The 23,192-nt window shown below is 43.6% G+C and overlaps 1 protein-coding gene across 2 annotated transcripts in view; it reads left to right on the forward strand.

The window, feature by feature from the left end:
* The window catches only part of dner (delta/notch-like EGF repeat containing), a 220,659-nt gene that overhangs the window by 139,237 nt on the left and 58,230 nt on the right, over positions 1–23,192 (forward strand). The window lies entirely within an intron of this gene.

Genomic DNA, 23,192 nt, shown 5'->3' on the forward strand with positions numbered 1-23,192 from the left:
GCCATGTGTGCTGATCCTATGCATGCACACTTCACTGTGGCTCACTTGATTTCTCTTCCCACCCAGCATTCCCCACTGCACACTTTCAATGGTCTCCCGCTTAGCTCATTAATTATTATCATTATTATCCTCCTCAATCTTGCGAGTTAAATGCCGGAATTTAAATTTCATCACTCTTCTTAAATTGGTTGAAGATTACTGGGAGGTAAGCCAGAGGGAGCCATGTCCCTGCTATGACGGGCCCTACCCATGGCATGCCATACCCACGACATATCCTACCCACAACTTGTTCTTGCTATGACATGCCATACTCACGACATGCCAATGCTACCACATACTCTACCCACGACTTGCCCTGCCCATGACTTGCCCAACCCATGACATGCCCTACCTACGACATGCCATACCCATGTCATGCCCTACCCATGACTTGCCCAACCCATGACATGCCCTACCTACAACATGCCATACCCACGACATGGCCATGCTACCGTAAACCCTACCCACGACTTGCCCTGCCCACAACCTGTCCTGCCCATGACTTGCCTACCCATGACTTGCCCTACCCATGACTTACCCTACCCATGACTTGCCCTACCCATGACTTGCCCTACCCATGACTTGCCCTACCCATGACTTGTCCTGCCCATGACTTGCCCTACCCATGACATATCCTACCCACAACTTGTTCTTGCTATGACATGCCATACCCACGACATGCCCGTGCTACCGCATACCCTGCCCATGACTTGCCCTGCCCATGACATGCCCTAACTACGACATGCCATACCCACGACGTGGCCATGCTACCGCAAACCATACTCACGACTTGTCCTGCCCACAACTTGCCCTACCCATGACTTGCCCAACCCATGACTTGTCCTGCCCATGACTTGTCCTGCCCACGACGCCCTGCCCACGAAGTCCTGCCCATGACTTGCCCTACCCATGACTTGCCCTGCCCATGACTTGTCCTGCCCATGACTTGCCCTGCCCATGACTTGCCCTGCCTATGACTTGCCCAACCCATGACTTGCCCTGCCCATGACTTGCCCTGCCCATGACTTGCCCTACCCATGACTTGCCCTACCCATGACTTGCCCTACCCATAACTTGCCCTACCCATGACTTGCCCTACCCATGACTTGCCCTACCCATGACATGCCCTACCTACGACATGCCCTTGCTACAACATGCCTTACCAACACCGTGCCCTTGCTACAACATACCCTTCGCACGACTTGCCCTGCCCACGATATGCCCTTCCCTCTCTCTATCCATATCTTTCCCTCGCATTGCTTCAGTCGCACTTTCATATTCTCCCATTTTATCACCAGTTCATTCTTTCACTAATGTTCCATTTGACAAGCATACCACTGAATTTTCCCTATACATAACTTGAATTACCTTCACTTCCCTTTTCATGTCAAATGTAAACACACGTTTTGACATAGCAGCAAACCAACAAAATTGTGTTTACATAAATTCAATCATTCCTCCCTTGAAATCAATTCAGAATGCTGTTAAATTATAATTGTAGAAACATTATTTTGAAAAGCATTGAAATAGTGGATATTTATTCTAGCTCCGATTTACTGCACTTAATTCAAACTATGTACAGGCATTATAATGCAAAATAGATGACAGCCTCATGAGCTATTTCTGCTTTCATTGGCAAAATAAAAAAGATGGATAATTGACAAATGCCCACATTGAAAGAATCTAGTTTAGCTACCAATCCCTGCCTGCAAATTGAATTTTGGTGCATCATTCAAAAATATTACCCTGGAGACACAAGAGATTGCAGATGTTGTCAACAATCTGTCTGTGGGTTGAACTCAGCCAGTCGAGCAGCTGTTACCTTCCGCAGATTGTTAGAAACCTTATCCGATAAGTTGCTACAGATTTTTATCACTTTCAGCTTGATACCACCACCAGACAGACATGTCTTCCATTCTCCTCCCTTTTCATCATTGTAATGGGCCCTTTCATTCTGTGACTCACTGATAAGACAGAGGAGCAGAGTTAAGCCACTTGGCCCATTGAGTCTTCTCCGCCATTCGATCATGGCTGATCTATTTCTTCCCTCCCCCCTCTTTCCCATTCTCCAGCCTTCTCGGATCCACCCTTCAATCTCCAGCAACTGCTCTCCTTATGGCATAGCGGAGAATAAGATTGTTTGGAAAAAACTCTCTCTGTTTCTCCAATATATGGAGACCAAAATATTTATTCTCCCTATTTCCCCTCTCAATTGTTTTGACCTACAACCAGTGAGGGTGCTTGTATTTTTGTTCCTTTCCCTGTAGCAAGAAGATCATGCATCCACAATGTGAGGCACATGGAACTGCAGATGTTGGAATCTTGAGCAAGTGCTGGAGTAACTCAGTGGATCAGGCAATAGACAATAGGCAATATGTGCAGGAGTAGGCCATTTGTCCCTTTGAGCCAGCACCACCATTCAATGTGATCATGGCTGATCATTCACAATCAGTACCCCGTTCCTGCCTTCTCCCCATACCGCCTGACTCTGCAATCTTTAAGAGCTCTATCTAGCTCTCTCTTGAAAGCAGCATCAGCGGAGGGGGGAATGGACGGGCAATGTTTTGGATTAGGGCTCTTCTGCAGACTCCAAACTGAAGAAGGATCCTGACCCGAAAAGTCACCTGAACATTCCTTCCACAGATGCTGCCTGACCCACTGAGTTTCTCCACCACTTTGTATTTTGCATTCACGATGTGAGCCTGCCTTTCCTTATCACAAATCCCAAACCACCTGCTCTGTCACTCCGCACTGACTGTTCCACTTTCTGGCAGCAAATGCAGCTGATGACAATGATTCATCACATCATTGGTATTGTCAGAGCGTGCTGTTCTGTTTACAAACCCATCCAGTTGTGCCCTTTTACTTAGTTAATTGGGTAACTTGGGGAAAGCAACATATCTTTTGGCCTTTTTAACAATGAGAAGTTTGGTGCAGTGTCGATGTCCTACTGCAGCATCCGTTGAACCAAGAAAAGGCTCTGCTAAATCGTCTGTGATAAGCCATTGCAGAAACTGGAAGAAACATACTGCAATCCATTTAGCTTTACTGGTGCTGCTATTTATAATGCGTTGCTAGAAGATCTGTGCAGTCAATTTTTCCGATTTATTGCTGAGACAAGCAATTTGGAATTATGGCTCATAAACATTTGATCATCATTTTGTACTCTGTTTTTGGCTGCAAAAAGTAGGACAAAGGAAAGATTTTCTTTTTCTATTCCTGCTGTTAGAGGCTCCTTGGAGGTACGCAGTCCAGAATAAATGACTCTCAAAATCCTGGTGCTATATTATGTTGGTTGCCACAGCAGGTCTGGTCGACCTTCTGCAGCAAAGACTTTTGCAAAGGAGATCTTGGAGTGGGGTCCAATGAGTGATTCGAAATGGACTAGATCTTGTCTGGCCTGTCCCCATGCACCCATCACTACCTGCAATCTGTGCACTAATGTGGGTCATAAGGTCAAATGTGATAGGAGCAGAATTATGTCTTTCGGCCCATCAAGTCTACTCTGCCATTCAATCATGGCTGATCTATCTCTTCCTCTTAACTCCATTCTCCTACCTTCTCCCCATAACCCCTGACGCCCATACTAATCAGGAATCTATCTACCTCCGCCTAAAAAATATCCATTGACTTGGCCTCCACAGCCTTCTGTTCCAAGGAATTCCACACATTCACCACCCTCTGACCAAAGAAATTGCTCCTCATCTTTCTAAAGGAACGTCCTTTAATTCTGAGGCTATGACCTCTAGTCCTAGACTCTCCCACTGGTGAAAAACATCCTCTCCACGTCCACTCTATCCAGGCCTTATTCTGTTCGGAAAGTTTCAATGAGGTCCCCCCTCATCCTTCTAAACTCCAGCGAATACAGGCCCAGTGCCGTCAAACGCTCATCAGATGTGAAGATGGAAGGTCTAATTCGCTCGAATTCTGCAGTCTCGAGTCAAGAAATGTGGCCTCGTCAGCAACTGAACCTTTGGCATTATCTCTGCTCCTGAAACATCTCTGTCAGGTCTTTGGTAGACACAACATGCTGGAGTAACTCAGCGGGTCAGGCAGCATCTCTGGAGAGAAGGAATGGGCGATGTTTCGTGTCGAGACCATTCTTTGACAGCTGCTAAAGCTGAATGAAGATCTTTCCCATCTGTGAAAGTTGTTACTGAATGTAATAGTGTGGTACTCAAGCAGCTAACAACTCAAAACTGCTGGCAGCAGTCAGTAAATCCAGCCCAGTGGCATTACAAGGATAATGCTATTGGATTGTCCTGTCCTTCCCGATAAAAGCATCACAAGGCAACAACTGCGTATACCGTGAGATTACGTTGTTGTACTATTGCCAGGTTGACATGATGCTGAGATTGTAAATGTCATGGAGTCCAGAAGAAGAGTCTCGACCTGAAAAATTGACGGGTCCATTTCAGATCAGTTTAGATTGTTGTCACATGTACCGAGGTGCAGTGAAAAGCTTTTGTTGCGTGCTAACTAGTCAGTGCAAAGACAATACATGGTTACAATTGAGCCATTTACAGAGTATACATGATAAGGGAATAACGTTTATTGCAAGGTAAAGCCAGTAAAGTCTAATCAAGGATAGTCTGAGGGTTACCAATGAGGTCGATAGTAGTTCAGGACTGCTCCCTAGTTGTGGTAGGAAGGTTCAGTTCCCCGATAACAGCTGGGAAGAAACTATCCCTGAATCTGGAGGTGAATCTGGAGGTGAGACTCAATTTACTCCCCTAAGGAAGTAATCTAGGTGACATGATGTCAAACACTTGTCATTCGCCCCATTCACAAATATGGATGTCTCACCGTAATATTTGGATTGTACTATATGGGATAAAGGGAGCTAAATTTACTCATCTCTAAAAGTGGGAACAGTGAATGTGGGTGTATGATCAACCACACATATTAATGTAAAAAAACACAGCAGGCCAACTTGATGCTGCCTGATCAATAACATAACGGTGAAAACTAGCTCGTGATAACCACGCATCTGAAGTATGTAAATGCAGAAATGCTCCCTTTAAAAGACGGTTTGTGTCATGTTGTATGATACTTTTAAGGCAGAGATAGATAGATTCTTGATTAGTATCGGTGTCAGGGGTTATGGGGAGAAGGCAGGAGAATGGGGTTCGGAGGGAGAGATAGATCAGCCGTGATTGAATGGCGGAGCAGATTTGATTGGGCCAAATGGCAGAATTCTGCACCTAGCACTTATGACCTTATGATTCTTGATAGAGTATTGTAGCTATACACTGCAGTTCAGTTGAGAGTTATCATCTTCAACTCAGGATGTTCGATGTGAAGCTTTACCTCGATTCATTTGCTGGGCAGAGTAGGGATGGCAGGTAAGGAGCAATGAAAATGTGCAGGGAAGGTCAAGAGGCATAGGTGAAGAGGCATATGGCTTTGTATGGAACAAGTTGAGATGGCCTTGAGGGGGGAGACACAGAACAGAGAAATATGGCAAAATACCAAGAGGAAGCCAATGTTGCTGCAGGCGGTCAGCCAGAGACATGAGATGTTGGCGAGTCCACTTGCACCATCGACGACAAATGACATTTCATACTGAGGTGTTGATTAAAATATGAGGCGGTTCTACTCAAGAGATGATTCCCAGATGTGAACAGGGAACAGTCCACAGAAATGGGAATGGTGGTATAAATGCTGCAAGTGGATCCAACAGAAACCTGTTACCATAGACCTTCCAAAAAACATCTGCCCTTAGACTAGCCATTGGTCTGGTGCTACAAGTGTCACAGGACAGGATATTACAAGAGGGGCAATGCCTGAGTGAGATAATTATCAACAAAAATATGGCCCAGACATAAGGAAGACATTTTAGTAAACAATACATCTGGGAAACAGTACCCAGAATATAATTAGATAATGTGGAGATAGGATTGGGATTGGTTAACCCCATCTATTGTACACCTGAGGATAATGATGAGGACAATACATTTTACGATGTGTTTGTTAATTGAGGAAGAAACTATTGATTGTGCAGCAAGTCAGTCTGTTTGCAGCACATACATTGTGGGCCATATATATGGAAAGAGCTCTCTGGCTTACGGAGGAAGTGTCCAACTAGTGACCCCAACCATTTAGAGTTGCCAGGCTGCGGCTCAAAATGAGACAGCTACAGAAAATGGCTGTAGCTGAATGGCTATGTGGAACAGTGAGTACAGAAAGTACAACAGGAGAAGGCAGTGGATGCAGCCACCTCTATCCATCAGAGTGAGTGTGGCAATGCAAGTGCATGCAATGATGTGTAGGCAGTGATGCATGTGGAATTCGATAACTGTCTGTACAATTGAGAATGTGAAGCTTGGACCGAACAAAAAGCTAAGCAAGTATGAAACCCTCCTGGGAAGGTTTTGGACAGTGCTTTGGCTGAAGATGCCTGTGTAGAGTATGAAGATGAGCAAAACAATGGTGCAGTGTCATCGTGGTGGCTGTCCCTCGAGGTCGAGGATGATGGTCTACGTTCCGTTGTTTTTATGAACTCTCAGGTGACTTATGAGTCCAAAGTTGAGCGATTGAATCAAGTATTCACCACTTCCATGCCAGTTCTTGACTAGGAGCTTCCAGCCATCATGTAGCCTGCTCCCGTCGCCCTTGCCCAATCGCCTTGAAAGCCTTGAGTGAAGTTTTGTGCGGCTCACAGAACGAAGACGCCTGTGCAGGTGTTTGTTTAATGTGTACTTGATGTTGCACTCCAAGGAGCACACGATCCTTCACAAATCAATCAACTAATTCCAATGGCAAGGGAACCAAGACGATTGGAGCTGGTAGATCTGTTGCAGCCTTCATCCGCCTTCACAGCCGTTGAGTTCAAGATAACTTCGTCCGCCTGCTCCGCCGTTGAGGTCTTGTACGTTGGATCGTTCTCAGTCTGGACCCTCATCCTCGACCTTACCACCATGGGTGGCCCTTCCAGAAGCTAGTGCTTCCGACGGCATCGCTCTCGGAATCATGGGGGCACGCAAGCCTCTTCACCACGACAAGGTGAACGATCCGAAGAGGGATGCAGTTAGCACCATGATCAAGGGACAAGGCGGTGAACGAGAAAGTGATATTCATAGAAGTAGGGCTGCAAATAGTGGGCAATATTTATAAATAATTTACCATCAGAGACTCAAAGAACTTACTGAAGACGTGCTTAGCCTGTCAGGGATTCACAATGTTGAGCGATTGAATGATAGCTAAGCATGTATGTATTTCACCACTCATCCACAAATGAAGCAACTATTGCATTAAGATGACAGCATTCCTTTAAGACAGGAAGCATCAATCAACAACCCAGCTAAGAAGCCAGTTATGAAGTTGAGAAGCAGACCAATAACAGCACTAAGTGATGTTATTTCGAGAATTGGAAAGGATGGGGGTGTCTGAGAGAAACAATGGTTAAAGGCTTCATAGAAACAATCACTTCAAATATTGATTTGACTGTTTGGGAAGAATGGAACTGTTGGCAACATTTGGAGGCAGTCAGTTCACTCGGAGAGTATATAATCTGTTTGAACAGCATAAAAGAAGCAGTTCAAAGTTGCTTCAGAAAAACATCTGTATCCACAACATGATGAAATCAACAGGCTCAGCGTGAGGTGCTGCATGGAGGTCATATTGATTGGATCCAGAAAAGTCAATACTAAGAAGTTTCAGCTATATGTGAACACTGGAGAAGAGTTCAGAATTCGCAGCCTCTTGTTATTTACAGAACAGCTGAATGAACCAAATTAAGTGCTGATTGAGTTGAATGCTTTGAGAAAAGACTGCATTGCAATACAAAGGCAGATGTAAAGCCCTGAGTGTCCACTGAAGGATGATACAGTAGGCATGAACTTGACACTATGCAGCAGAGTTGGAGTGTGAAGGATCAGACTGAAAACAGTCACGTCAGCCATGAAAGTCGTTGAAGAGATCTGGAAAGGGGAGGTCAAAAGAGGTGATTTTGTAGCTTGAATGGTTAAAGCAGAAAAAGGATCTGAGGGAGTTAGGATGCTTGGAAGTGTGAAAGAAAAGGCACAGAGATGGAGAGCTTTAGGAAGCAGCCAAAGCAGGTGATTGTTACAACTGAGTCCCTACAGCGATCAGGCCATTAAACACTACAACCTCCAAATAAACTCTGAACTTCAAAGATTTGGGGGCATTATTGTTGTCTGTTTGCACCATTATTGGTTATTTGATTGTTTTATGTGTGTGTATGTATGCATGTGTGTATATGTGTATGTATGGTATACGAGGAAAAACATTTTCAGTCAGAGAGTTGTAAATCTGTGCAATTCTCTGCCTCAGAAGGCAGTGGAGGCCAATTCTCTGAATGCATTCAAGAGAGAGCTAGATAGAGCTCTTAAGGATAGCGGAGTCAGGGGGTATGGGGAGAAGGCAGGAACGGGGTACTGATTGAGAATGATCAGCCATGATCATATTGAATGGTGGTGCTGGCTCGAAGGGCCGAATGGCCTACTCCTGCACCTATTATCTATTGTCTATAACCTACCCTTACTTGAACCCCCAAGTGCACCACTTCACATTTATCACACTGGAATTGTATCTGCCATTGCCCTCCCTGACACGCCAGCTGATCAATATCATTCTGAACCTAAAGGCTACCTTCCTCACGATCTACAACCTTTCCACATCTCATGCATTTCTGTGAGTTGGGCACCATCACGAGCTGGTTGGTATTACCTGGCATAATTGTACGACCTGATATATTGACTTGACAGTTACTCTTCTCAATAATGGATATTTTCATATTTTTATATTTGTTTGGTCAAGCAGCAACACTGTAATCTGCAGATCCCCCCCCCCCCTCTATAATTCCCTGAATGATTTCTCAAAGTAGTGCAATTCTTGCAGTTCAATGTTAGAATAACATCTCCCCTCCCCTTTGTCATTTCTCACACATTTGCCATTCTTTTCATCCCTGTAAATGAGAGAGCGGAGTCCAAGTTTTACGCTGCGGCCTCATTGCATTTGGAAATTACCTCGAGCTAACAATAAGTGGGACATACTGTACTGCTTGCTTTCCAATCGTTTCTATGCAGATTGGTGTTATAATCTGTTAAAGACATTGGGTTCCACTGACAAAAATGCAGTGGAACAGAATTTCTGACCATCTCTGTCTGAAGGGGTTACCCGGGATCATCTTCATGAGTTGGTCAAGGAGATAATGCCGCCTGCCAAGCCCTAGCACCCTAAACCTTCGATAATCTTTCTCTCAGCCCTCATCCTTAACCAGAACAGGATGATTGGTCTCTCATTTACTCATTTAGTTTTGTCATGTCAGTTTATGTAACTATCTACATTCCTGGCTCCACTTTAATTTCTCCCACAGGATGGAGAACTGTGTGCTTTGTAACATGAATGAGTCAAGCTTCTAGGTATTGAATGCAATTCTGAGAATGTGCCAAGGTTGTTCTTCACAATACTTCAGTGACCATAAGTATTTCGTTTAGTTGTAGAGATACAGCGCGGAAACAGGCCTGTCGGCCCACAATGTCCATGCCAACCAGCGATCCCCATACACTAGTTCTATCCTACACACATGGGGCAATTTACAATCATTACTAAAGCCAATTAACCGACAAAACTGTATGTCTTTGGAGCATGAGAGGAAACGAATGTACTCAGAGAAAACTCATGCGGTCATGGGGCGAACGTACAAACTCAGTACAGACATCACCCGTAGTCAGGATCGAACTTGTGTTTCTGGTGCTGTAAGGCACCAATTTACTATTGCGCCACTGTGCCACCCCTTTACGAAACATTTGAGTCATCATATCAAAAGTCAGAGTCCTAATATGTCAGCAATTACCAGACATATCCTGTACTATTTGTGAGTAAATCTCACATCAGTTAGATCAGACTCTGGGCAAAGGGAGGATCATCCTTGTCTGCTCTTGTTCTGTTACAGCAACGTGTCATATTCTTCACACTGTGAATGTTGTAGGGTATCATTCAGGTAGATACTTTAGAAGAATGAAGGGTGACCTTATTCCAACACATAAACATAACCTAGAACAGTACAGCACAGGAACGGGCCCTTCGGCCCACAGTATTTCCGCCGAACATGGACGCCAAGATAAACTGATCACATCTGCCTGTACATGATCCATATCCCTCTATTCCTTGCACTTCCATGCACCTATCTAAAAGCCTCGTAGATGTCACTGTCATGTCTGCTTCCACCACCAACCCTGGCATTGCGTTCCAGACCCCCACCGTTCTCTGTAAAAACGCGCCCCACACATTTCCATTCCTCTTTCCCCTCTCACCTTAGACTCTTGTGGTGAACATTTCTACCCTGGTGAAAAGGTTCCGACTGTCCACCCTATATGCCTCTCATATAAGATCCTAAGGGGGCTTGACAGGTAGGTATTGGGATGGTTTTAACTTATGGGAGAGTCTTGAACAAGGAGACTTAACAACAAGATATAGAGCCAGTCATTTAAAACTGAGGCACATAAAAATTTCTCATTAGTTATAGGAGCAGAATTAGCCTATTCATCCCATTGAGTTAACTCCACCATTCAATCATAGCCGATCTATCTTTCCCTCTCAACCCCATTCCTCTGCGCTTGTCCCATAGCATTTGACACCCTTACTAATCAAAGAATCCATCAATCTCCGCTTTAAAGATACCCAATGACCTAGCCTCCATAGCCATCGGTGGCAATGAATTCCATAGATTCACCATGGCAGATGAAGTATAACGTAGATAAATGTGAGGTTATCTACTTTGACGGCAAAAACAAGCAGTCAGATTATTATCTCAATTGCATCAGATTAGGTAAAGGGGAAGTGCAACGAGACCTGGATGTAGTGTAGCAGGCAGTGAAGAAAGCTAATGGCATGTTGGCTTTCATAACAAGATTTGAGTAGAGGTGTAAAGAGGTCCTTCTGCAGTTGTATAGGGCCCTGGTGAGACCACATCTGGAGTATTGTGTGCAGTTTTGGTCTCCTAATTTGAGGAAGGACGTCCTTGCTTTTGATGCAGTGCAGTGTAGGTTCACGAGGTTAATCCCCGGGATGGCGGGATTGTCATATGAAGAAAGATTGGAAAGACTGGGCTTGTATTCACTGAAGTTTAGAAGGATGAGAGGGGATCTTATAGAGACGTATAAAATTATGAAAGGACTGGACAAGCTAGATGCAGGAAAAATGTTCCCAATGTTGGGGGAATCCAGAACCAGGGGCCACAGTCTAAGAATAAAGGGGAGGCCATTTAAAACTGAGGTGAAGAAAATCTTTTTCACCCAGAGAGTTGTGAAATTGTGGAATTCTCTGCCACAGAAGGTAGTGGAGGCCAATTCACTGAATGAATTTAAAAGAGAGTTAGATAGAGCTCTAGGGGCTAGTGGAATCAAGGGATATGGGGAGAAGGCAGGCACAGGCTACTGATGATGGATGATCAGCAATGAATGGCAGTGCTGGCTCGAAGGGCCAAACGGCTTCTCCTGCACTTATTTTCTCTGTTTCCTCAACTTCGTTTTAAAGGTACCTCCTCAAATTGGGTGATGAATCTCCAGAATTCTCTGCCCCTGTGGCTGGTGGGATCTTTATTTATTCAATACTTAAAGTGGACATGGATAAAAATTTGATGAATCAAGGAATATATGGTTATAGAGAAATGGCAGAGAAGAGGAGTTGAGGCCAGCTTAAATCAGCCATGATCGTATTAAATGGTGGTGCAGGCTTTTTCGGTCTGATGGCAAATGCCTGCTCCTATTTTCTTATGTTCTTTTTGCATGTGAGGACAATTATTGAAACAATTATGGGCATCCTGTCACAAATTTGTATCTTTCTTTGGAATAAATCTGCATAAAAGTGCAGACATTTGACATTTAAAATGTCTTTTAAAAAAAAAATCAAGTGTTGATTGAGTTGACTTCGAAACTAGCAAAGTGTAAAATCGTTATTACAGTTGCCCACCTGCCAGCTTTATCAGCACTTCTCAAATGTGGTGAGCAGCAGAGTTTTTTTATACAAAATCTTACGATACTGTCCGCACTGAAAGAAAGATAACTGCACTGAGCTCCTCGCAAATGACTTTCATGAGGTGCGAGGCAGTTAGCAGTCCAGAAAGCTTTGTTTAGAACACTCATACTGCCCAGGCTCCAGTAGCTGACAGGAAACACTAGGCCCAGAAGCCAACACAATGGCTGCCCAGACTCTGAGGCCAAAGACTGATTGTAAACATCATCTCTGAGCTTCATGAATTATCAATCGGCAGCTTTAAATTTCAACCAATTTTGACATAGGCATTCAGAAGCTTAAATGAAACATCTGTTACTTATTTTTTCCAGTCTAAACATTTATTAACTATAACTTGAGAGATGGGGCACTTTCATATTTTCAGAAAGTTTTAACAGGATGTCTTACTTGTGATGTTTTGGTGTAAATGCAGTGTGCAACATTAACACAGCGTAATGTGAAAACTAAGCTGAGGTAACTGCGAGTTTATATTGTCACCCCTGGTGTTGTTTACATTTTGTTTGCACCTTTTAGGACTGCTCTCTTTGATTTTCATTTGCAACATTCTTTGCAACATTTTTTGAATACTTTTGCCTTTACTTTCTCTTTAAGTTTGGGTTTATAGCTTCCGTTTGTTTTTACTGAGTGTCCTAGTTGAACAGGAGTAGACAGAAATGTGCTATATTTATTTTAAGTCATTTATTTTTTGCTAACGCCATTGCTGTTGACTTTGGCACACTAGGCATACCTGCCAGGAAACATTTTGGTACATAAATATAGCCAACAAAATATGTTGGTATTAAAATCAAAGCAGAGTCGAGCGGGTGCCTTGAAAACACTTGCAAAACTAATTCATGTGTAATGAAGTGAAGGAAGAGGCATTAGAGGCATTTACTGGGGCCCGGTACTGACTGGCCTTAACTGATTTAAGATATTTGTTCCTGTTGGCTGCTCTGATTTTTACTCACTAAGCCTGTCCCTGATGAGCACCACATTTGAAATGAAGGCATTTACTAATTAATATAGTAATGAGGAGGAGATAAGACGTTGCCTTCCATCACAGTGAGGGTATGCCTAGAGCAATCACTGTGATGGCTGTTTTGTGTAAAAAATTGTATCTGTGTGTCTTGTGCTTTTTGATGTCTGCTGCCGGACCCTGACGTGAGAGGACGCTGGCGTTGAGTATTCGCCGCTTTTCCGTCAGGATAGTTTGTCTGTTTGTTTCTATGTTAATTGTATTTGTAAAGCGCTTTGAGCATGTGATAAGGCGCTATATAAAATAAATATATTATTATTATTATTATATATGAGGCATTTTTCTTCTGAAGGCATAAATAGGACACGGACTTAGAGATTGCCATGGCATTTAGTCAGCTAATTGTCAATCTGGTCAACTGCTCCACTAGGAAATCTCCTCAAGTTTTGCCTACTTTGAAGGGGTTCTTCTCCCACGGCCCCCACAATCAGTCTGAAGAAGGGTCCTTTACATTCTGTCAATCTCGTCTCCTACCATCTCCTATAGACTTGCGTCAATTTTAGCCCAGTTTCTATTACCTTGGAATGTTAAATACGGAATACCATATTAAATACAGTCAAATGTGTAGACAAATGAGATCAGTTCAACTTGGCACAATGTTTGGCACAAACATTGTGGGCCGAAGGGCCCATTCCTGTGTTGCAATGTTCTAAGTTCTTCCTGCCCACTTCCTTGGAGTTTGGCAATGACATGCACACATCGTTTTATTGGGTAATAAAATTGGATATATTATTGAATATATAGTTTGGATCCTTAAGAGTCAAGTGTCTAATTATCATTAAATAACAATTCTTACAGCAGCTGAACAGGCCAGTAACACAATGCACATTGATACTATATAATAAACCAAAATACAATGAGTTAATAACCCCAATACTAGTGCCAAAAAAAAGCCATGCATCCTTAATGCACCACAGTCCCTAGTTCATAGGTTATTGCAGTGTAGTCTTCAAGAGCCTGATGGTTGTTGGGGACAAGAGGTGTACAAAATCATGAGGGGAATAGATCAGGTAGACGCACAGAATCTCTTGCCCAGAGTAGGGGAATCAAGAACCAGAGGACATAGGTTTAAGGTGAAGGGGGAATGATTTAATAGGAACCTGAGGGGTCATTTTTTCACACAAAGGGTAGTGGATGTATGGAATGATCTGCCAGAGGATGTAGTTGAGGCAGGTACTATTGCAGGTACATGGATACAGATAGGACAGGTTTGGAGAGATATGGGTCAAATGCAGGCAGTGGGACTAGTGTAAATGGAAGATATTCACAAAAAGTTGGAGTAACTCAGTGGGTTAGGACGCATCTCTGGAGAAAAGGAATATTGTCGTTTCGGCTCGAGACCCTTCTTCAGACTGAGAGTAAGGGGAAAGGGAAACGAGAGATATAGATAGTGATACAGAGAGACTTAGAACAAATGAATGAAATATATGCAAAAAAGTAACGATTACCAAGGAAAGGTGGGGCCCACTAACATCCATTGTTGGCCGTGGGCTAGGTGATAACGAGTTATACACACGATGAAACACAAAAGGATGATAATGAAACCAGTACGACAATTAGGGTGGAGGGTGGGGGGGGTGGAGATGGCGAGAGAGGGGACGAAAGGGTTACTTGAAGTTAGATAAATCAATATTCATACCGTTGGGTTGTAAGCTGCCCAAGCGAAATATGAGATGCTGTTCCTCCACTTTGCATTTGGCCTTACGCTGACAATGGAGGAGGCCCAGGACAGAAAGGTCAGTATGGGAATGGGAAAGGGAGTTAAAGTGTTTGGCAACCGGGAGATCACGTAGGCCAAGATGGACTGAGAATAGATGAGACATGTTAGTCGGTGGGTGAAGGGCCTGTTTCCATGCTGTATGGAGACTCTCTGCGACTCTGCTATTCTTGAATGGGGTATGGGGAGAAGGCAGGAACGGGGTACTGATTGAGAATGATCAGCCATGATCGCATTGAATGGTGGTGCTGGCTCGAAGGGCCGAATGGCCTCCTCCTGCACCTATTGTCTATTGTCTATTGTAACCTGGTGATCATGTGCCACTTCCAAAGATGCAGCTCAGGAAGCAAGATCCTTTTACTTTTACCTTTGTCTTATTTTTATTCGCCATTCTCAAGTAATTCTGCAGCCATTAGCAAATAATCATGTTCAATGTCTCTGCTGAAAAAGGTCAATTAACATTTCTGCAGACTTTATAATGATGCGGTGAGAAATATCGGGACGCGTCTTCCATCCTCTTGGAAGCTGGGAGAGGCTGGCATTGACCTTTAAGGTGGTTAATTTGTTCTCAGTCCTGTCAGGAGAGCCATTTCTAAAGCAGGATCGTTGTCGATTCAATGGCACAGAGAAAAAAACTGGGAGTCATGTGTCAGGCGGGTCCACAGCAAGCCTTCCAGTCAATTTGCACAAGCCACTGAGAAAATTAATGACTTCCTTTCAAAGATAACAGCATTCATCTTTGCCCATTTCTGCTTCATTATTGTCTATCATCAATCACAAATAATAACTAATTGGGCAATCCCTTCCCTCCACGGTGACAGGACGTACTTGAGCACGATTAAATACACTTTTTCTCACAAGAGTCATAATCTGATCTGCGATTAACAATTATGTAAGCTTCCCTTCTCCCCCAACCCCCCATCATTTTATGACTAGCTGAAAGGTACATTGCAGCTCAGGGACTCTGTCAATGGGCTCTGGTAATGCCAGGAAATGTGAATACTCAACCTGAATAGTTTTCAAACGTCTATCGTACTTTTTTATTGAAATCACAGCCTTGCATTCCCTCCCTAATAGTCTTTGTGTGTTTTGACATTTACTGAATCATTCCCTTGGCAGAAACTGCTGCAAGGTTATCTCCAAGGACGTTCGCTTGCCTTTGCTGAGAGCAGTGTGGCTGCTGAACACATTCTGTCCGTGACATTGCAGCAGGTGCATGTATTCTGCCGCAGAGTGTTTTGCTTCTGCAATGGCTGCGTCAACCTGCTATTTCCCAATAATTTTTACCTTTATTTTTCATTGAAACAAGTGGCAACGATTTGTCACCTAACCAACAACGATGAGACAACGTGCATTTTGTTATCACCAGAAACTCCATTAATTTCCCCACACTGGTACCATTGATGGTGAGGCAATGCCGAGTTTGGAAACCTACCAATAAAACATGCTCGAAGATATTTATTCACAAAATGATGGAGTATCTCAGCAGGTCAGGCAGCATCTCGGGAGAGAAGGAATGGGTGATGTTTCGGGTCGAGACCCTTCCTCAGTCTGAAGAAGGGTCTCGACCCGAAACGTCACCCATTCCTTCTCTCCTGAGATGCTGCCTGACCTGCTGAGTTACTCCAGCATTTTGTGAATAAATACCTTCGATTTGTACCAGCATCTGCAGTTATCTTCTTATAATAAAACATGTTCGTTGGAAAGTTCGAACTGAGAGATCTCGATACCTCCATTTCCCTCCTGAAAGTTTTTGTTATAGAGTCATAGAGTCATATAGTGTGGAAACAGGCCCTTCGGCCCAACTCGCCCACACCAACCAACATATCCCATCTACAGTAGTCCCACCTGCCCTCGTTTGGCCCCTATCCCTCTAAACCTGTCCTATCCAACTACCTGTCTAAATGTTATTTAAACATTGCAATAGAACTTGCAAGTTACCTGTCTGTCTGCTGAGTTATGGATGTGGAAATATTTGTGCCTGTTTTATAGCTGATCCTAACTCAGATTTGAGCAGATTTGAGTCAATGAACAATAGTAATTGATCTGTGAAATATGTCTTACATTTACTTGGAAGTATGATTGAGGGGATGATAGTCTGTTAGTTGAGTAAAGATGCCCATGAGATGCCGATAAATATGGTGGTGAAGAAGTTGCCTTGCACGCTTGCCTTCATTGAATGAGGCATTAAATAGAAAAGCAGGGACACCATGTTACAGCTGTCCCAGACATTGGTGAAAGACCCCTTGGAATATGGAGTGTGGTCGTGTCACCCAGCTACAGGAAGAATGTCATTAAGTTTGAAAGGGTGCAGAACAGATTCACAAGGACTTTTGTCAGGATTATAAGACTTGTTTTTATGTTGTATAACTCTATCATGTGCAGTAAACATTGGGGACATACTACTTTTTTTTAGTTAAGAGATACAGCATGGAAACAGGCCTTTAAATCCACCAAGTCCATACCGACCAGCGATCACCTGTACACTAGTTCTATCCTGCATGCTAGGGACTAATTACAGAAGCCAATTAACCTACAAACCTGCATGTCTTTGGAACGTGGGAGGAAACCAGAACATACAAACTCTATTCAGACAGCACCAGAGGTTAAGATCAAGCCCGGGTCTCTTGCGCTGTGAGGTAACAGCTCTACCCCTGTGCAACCATGCCGCCCTAAGAGCTTATTGTTAAACAATTGTTTAATAATAATAAAGTTCTGAACAGCATCATGAATAATGAATGGAATTCATTATTCATTCTGTAATGCAGTATTTTATTATCATTAAACAAAAATAATATTGTTTAATAGTAACAAAGTACTGTAAAGAATATTATCAGTTTAAAAAAAGCCCACAAAATACCATATAATAATTTATTGTCACAACCATATTTTTCAATGGACTCAATTTGCCATATCCGTACTGGTTCTGATTTTTTTTAGGCCAGAATATCTCTTTAATAATGAAGTTGAATTTGTATTTGATATATAAAGTGAAAGGAGATTTATCAGGAATGTCAACAAGCACAAGCTGTACCTGCAGACCACAGGACTAGTGTCTTCCACTGGTCACAGGTCATTTCAGTTCAGCAGGAAACCAGCTGCTTTGTTTCCTTTAGCAAACACACTAACTTTTCTCAAAGGTGGAGAGATATGTTGAGAGGCAAAGAGGTTTTAGTGAGTGAATTCCACTGCTTGAGGGATAGGCAGGTGTAGTCATAGAGTGATACAGCATGGAAACAGGCCCTTTGGCCCAACTTGGCCCACACCAGCCAAGGATTTCCCAGCTACACTAGTCCCACCTGCCTGCACTTGGTCCATATCCCTCCAAACTTGTCCTATCCATGTACCTGCCTAACTGTTTCATAAACATTGGGATAGTCCCAGCCTCAACTACCTCCTCCGGCAGCTTGTTCCATACACCCACCACCTTTTGTGTGAAAAAGTTACCCCTCAGATTCCTATTAAATCTTTTCCCTTCACCTTGAACCTATGTCCTCTGGTCCTTGATTCCCCTACTCTGAGCAAGAGATTCTATTCCTCTCATGATTTTATACATCTCAATAAGATCACCCCTCATCCTCCTGCGCTCCAATGAATAGAGACCCAGCCTACTCAACCTCTCCCTATAGCTCAGACCCTCTAGTCCTGGCAACATCCTTGTAAATCTTCTCTTGACCCTTTCAAGCTTGGCAATATCTTTCCTATAACATGGTGCCCAGAACTGAACACAATATTCTAAATGCAGTCACACTGACGTCTTATATAACTGCAACATGACCTCCCAACTTCTATACTCAAAACGTTGACTGCACTGACTGCACTGACTACCAATCATGGTACAAAGTAATTGAGAATGCGTCATCACATCTTCCCGCCCCACCCTTTACCTCTTTCCACAGAGACCACTCTCTCCGCAACTCCTTGCTTTGTACATTCCTTCCCACCCAAGCCGTCCCCTCCCCAAGCACTTTCTCCTGCAACCTCAGGAGATGTTATGCCGGTCTCTACATCTCTTCTCTCACTTCCATCCAGGGACCCCAGCAGCCCTTCCACGTGAGACAAAAGCTCACTTGCACTTCTTCCAGTTTACTCTATTGTATTCAGCGCTGTAATGTGGGCTCCTCTACATCGGTGAGACCAAGCGTAGACAAGCGACCGTTTCACCCAACACTTGCACTCTGTTCACCAATGCCTGCTGGATCTCCCAGTTGGGAACCATTTTAACTCCCCTTCCCATTCTGTCTCCATTGCCAGAGTAAGACCACTGGAGAAAAACTGAAGGAACAGCTCCTCATGTTCCGCTTGGGGAGTCCACACCCCACAGTATGAACATTGAATTCTCCAATTTCAATTAGTACTCCCCTGCCCCCTTTGTTTTCTCCATGGTGCGCACACATCTAGTTTAGTTTAGTTTATTGTCACGTGTACCGAGGTACAGTGTGTGCTATCCAGTCAGCGGAAAGATTATACAAGATTACAATCTAGCCATCCACAGTGCACAGATACAGGATAAAGGGAATAACGTTTAGTGCAATATAAAGTCTGATTAAAGATAGTCCGAGGGTCTCCAATGAGGTAGATGGTAGCTCAGGACCGCTTTCCAGTTGGTGATTGGATGGTTCCCGCCACTTCTCCCACCATCTCCTACCCTTCTCCTTTCCGCTCCTACATACACTCATCTCATACCCTTCCCATCCCTGTCCCCCATTTCCCTTTTACCCTCCCTTTTTCCCCCTCCACCCTGTCCTCTTCCACTAATATCCCTCCCTCCGGTTTGACATTTCACTCCATTATGTTATCATTGTTTGGTGAGTAAAGCTCTTTGCAAACTCAAGCATGGAATCATTGTCAAATTGCATTTTCAAGCATCTACTGCTAAAGTAACTTTGCATGAAGTGCAATGAATGAACTGCATGGTTGTGTACAAGATTGGCAGGCCCCAGCAATGAACAAAGAACAGGTAAATCAGACACATTCAGTGGCCACGTTCAAACTGAGTGCACTCAGCGTCCCATCACATCCACTTCGTCCTCAGGCAACTATAACTCTGGATAAAATTAACTCAGACCTGTGATTCAGAAAAGTCTATGATGGCATTTCAGTGCAATACTGAGGGAGTATCGCACTGTTGAACAGACATAACTTTAAGATGAGATGTAATGAAGTGCATGGTTGTGTACTTCACGGGGAGAAAAGATGAGGTACGAGGGTAAACTAGCCAATAATATAAAGGAGGATAGCAAAAGTTTTTTTAGGTACGTGAAGAGGAAAAAAATAGTCAAGGCAAATGTGGGTCCCTTGAAGACAGAAGCAGGGGAATTTATTATGGGGAACAAAGAAATGGCAGACGAGTTAAACCGTTACTTTGGATCTGTCTTCACTGAGGAAGATACACACAATCTCCCAAATGTTCAAGGGGCCGGAGAATCTAGGGTGATGGAGGAACTGAAGGAAATCCACATTAGGCAGGAAATGGTTTTGGGTAGACTGATGGGACTGAAGGCTGATAAATCCCCAGGGCCTGATGGTCTGCATCCCAGAGTACTTAAGGAGGTGGCTCTAGAAATAGTGGAAGCATTGGAGATCATTTTTCAATGTTCTATAGATTCAGGATCAGTTCCTGTGGATTGGAGGATAGCAAATGTTATCCCACTTTTTAAGAAAGGAGGGAGAGAGAAAACGGGTAATTATAGACCAGTTAGTCTGACATCAGTGGTGGGGAAGATGCTGGAGTCAATTATAAAAGACGAAATTGCTGAGCATTTGGATAGCAGTAACGGGATCATTCCGAGTCAGCATGGATTTACGAAGGGGAAATCATGCTTGACAAATCTACTGGAATTTTTTGAGGATGTAACTAGGAAAATTGACAAGGGAGAGTCAGTGGATGTGGTGTACCTCGACTTTCAGAAAGCCTTCGACAAGGTCCCACATAGGAGATTAGTGGGCAAAATTAGGGCACATGGTATTGGGGGTAGGGTACTGACATGGATAGAAAATTGGTTGACAGACAGAAAGCAAAGAGTGGGGATAAATGGGTCCCTGTCGGAATGGCAGGCAATGACCAGTGGGGTACCGCAAGGTTCGGTGCTGGGACCCCAGCTATTTACGATATACATTAATGACTTAGACGAAGGGATTAAAAGTACCATTAGCAAATTTGCAGATGATACTAAGTTGGGGGGTAGTGTGAATTGTGAGGAAGATGCAATAAGGCTGCAGGGTGACTTGGACAGGTTGTGTGAGTGGGCGGATACATGGCAGATGCAGTTTATAGTAGATAAGTGTGAGGTTATTCACTTTGGAAGTAAGAATAGAAAGGCAGATTATTATCTGAATGGTGTCAAGTTAGGAGGAGGGGGAGTTCAACGAGAGCTGGGTGTCCTAGTGCATCAGTCAATGAAAGGAAGCATGCAGGTACAGCAGGCAGTGAAGAAAGCCAATGGAATGTTGGCCTTCGTAACAAGAGGAGTTGAGTATAGGAGCAAAGAGGTCCTTCTACAGTTGTACCGGGCCCTGGTGAGACCGCACCTGGAGTACTGTGTGCAGTTTTGGTCTCCAAATTTGAGGAAGGATATTCTTGCTATGGAGGGCGTGCAGCATAGGTTCACTAGGTTAATTCCCGGAATGGCGGGACTGTCGTATGTTGAAAGGCTGGAGCGATTGGGCTTGTATACACTGGAATTTAGAAGGATGAGGGGGGATCTTATTGAAACATATAAGATAATTAGGGGATTGGACACATTAGAGGCAGATAACATGTTCCCAATGTTGGGGGAGTCCAGAACAAGGGGCCACAGTTTAAGAATAAGGGGTAGGCCATTTAGAACGGAGATGAGGAAGAACTTTTTCAGTCAGAGGGTGGTGAAGGTGTGGAATTCTCTGCCTCAGAAGGCAGTGGAGGCCAGTTCGTTGGATGCTTTCAAGAGAGAGCTGGATAGAGCTCTTAAGGATAGCGGAGTGAGGGGGTATGGGGAGAAGGCAGGAACGGGGTACTGATTGAGAGTGATCAGCCATGATCGCATTGAATGGCGGTGCTGGCTCGAAGGGCTGAATGGCCTACTCCTGCACCTATTGTCTATTGTCTATTGTCTAATCCATGTCTCTGCATACTTTCTGATGTGGATGTTGATAAAAATAACATGCTACTATTGCGGGCAGCGGTAGAGTTGTAGGCTTACAGCACCGGAGACCCGGGTTTGAACCTGACTATGGGTGCTGTCTGTAGGGAGTTTGGATGTTCTCCTCGTGGCCGCGTGGGTTTTCTCCAGGTGCTCCGGTTTCTACCCATATTCCAAGGACGTACAGGTTAGCAGTTTAATTGGCTTTGGTAAGAATTGTAGATTTTCCCAAGTGTATTGAATAGTGGTAGTGTATGGGGATCGGCATGGACTCAATGGGCCGAATGGCCTGTTTCCCGCTGTATCTCTAAACTAAAGTAAACTTAGAATAGCAATGAGATGTTGCCTGAACCACTTAGTTACTCCAGCATTTTGTGTCTATCTTTGGTATAAACCAGCATCTGCAGTTCCTTCCTACACAGTTATCCATGATGGCCTGATGAATATGCATACCGCGGATATCATTTTATTGCTGTTGTGTGACGTATCTGCTGCAGTTCCTAATGACAACAGCCACTTTAATTTGAAAGTATTGTATTGGCTGTAAATGCCTTGTGTTGTCATGAGACCATGCTAAATAACAAAGTCTTTTATTTTTATCATTAGTGGATAGGAGAGGATTGTTTGCACTTGCTCCTGGATTAGTTTTGTGCCCCATCCATTCCCTACTGATGGCCTATCACTCCCCTTTCTTCAATACAGGCTTGGAAAATGCTGAATGTTTTTAAAAGCAAATCTAACTTCAGTGCAATAACAGAGCTATAAGCACCAAGGCTACATCTATGGGTTTTTCCACTCCTTCCAGAAACTTACTGTTTAAAAATTAGTGGTTGCCCATTTTTAGTTTAGCGTGGTTTATTGTCACGTGTACAGAGGTACATGAAAAGCTTTTTTGCTGCGTGCTATCCAGTTCACAGAACGATTATATAGGATGACAATCAAGCTGCCCACAATGCAGCAATTAGGTTAAAAAATAAATCTAAGAATATAGAATCTTTGGTACGGAAGTGGAAGCAGTTTTGAATATGGAAGGCAGAGTTAAATAAATATATCGCAATCCTCCAAATAAAAAGGAATTAAGTGATTAAAAAATAATCTTAGTGTCAAAGTACAGACCTGGCCATTATAAACATTTACACGTTGTCGGCGCCCTTTATGTGGCGACTCTTTACATACCTTGGGTATGCAAAACAAAGAATTTCACTGTGACTTGTCACATGCGTCAATAAAGCATTCATTCATTCATTACATCTAACCCTCAGAGCCTTGCGATTTTGCCCAAAACTTCTTGCAAGTCCAA

The sequence above is a fragment of the Rhinoraja longicauda genome, chromosome 13, assembly GCF_053455715.1.
Source record: "Rhinoraja longicauda isolate Sanriku21f chromosome 13, sRhiLon1.1, whole genome shotgun sequence".
In the NCBI taxonomy this organism is placed as follows: domain Eukaryota; kingdom Metazoa; phylum Chordata; class Chondrichthyes; order Rajiformes; family Arhynchobatidae; genus Rhinoraja; species Rhinoraja longicauda.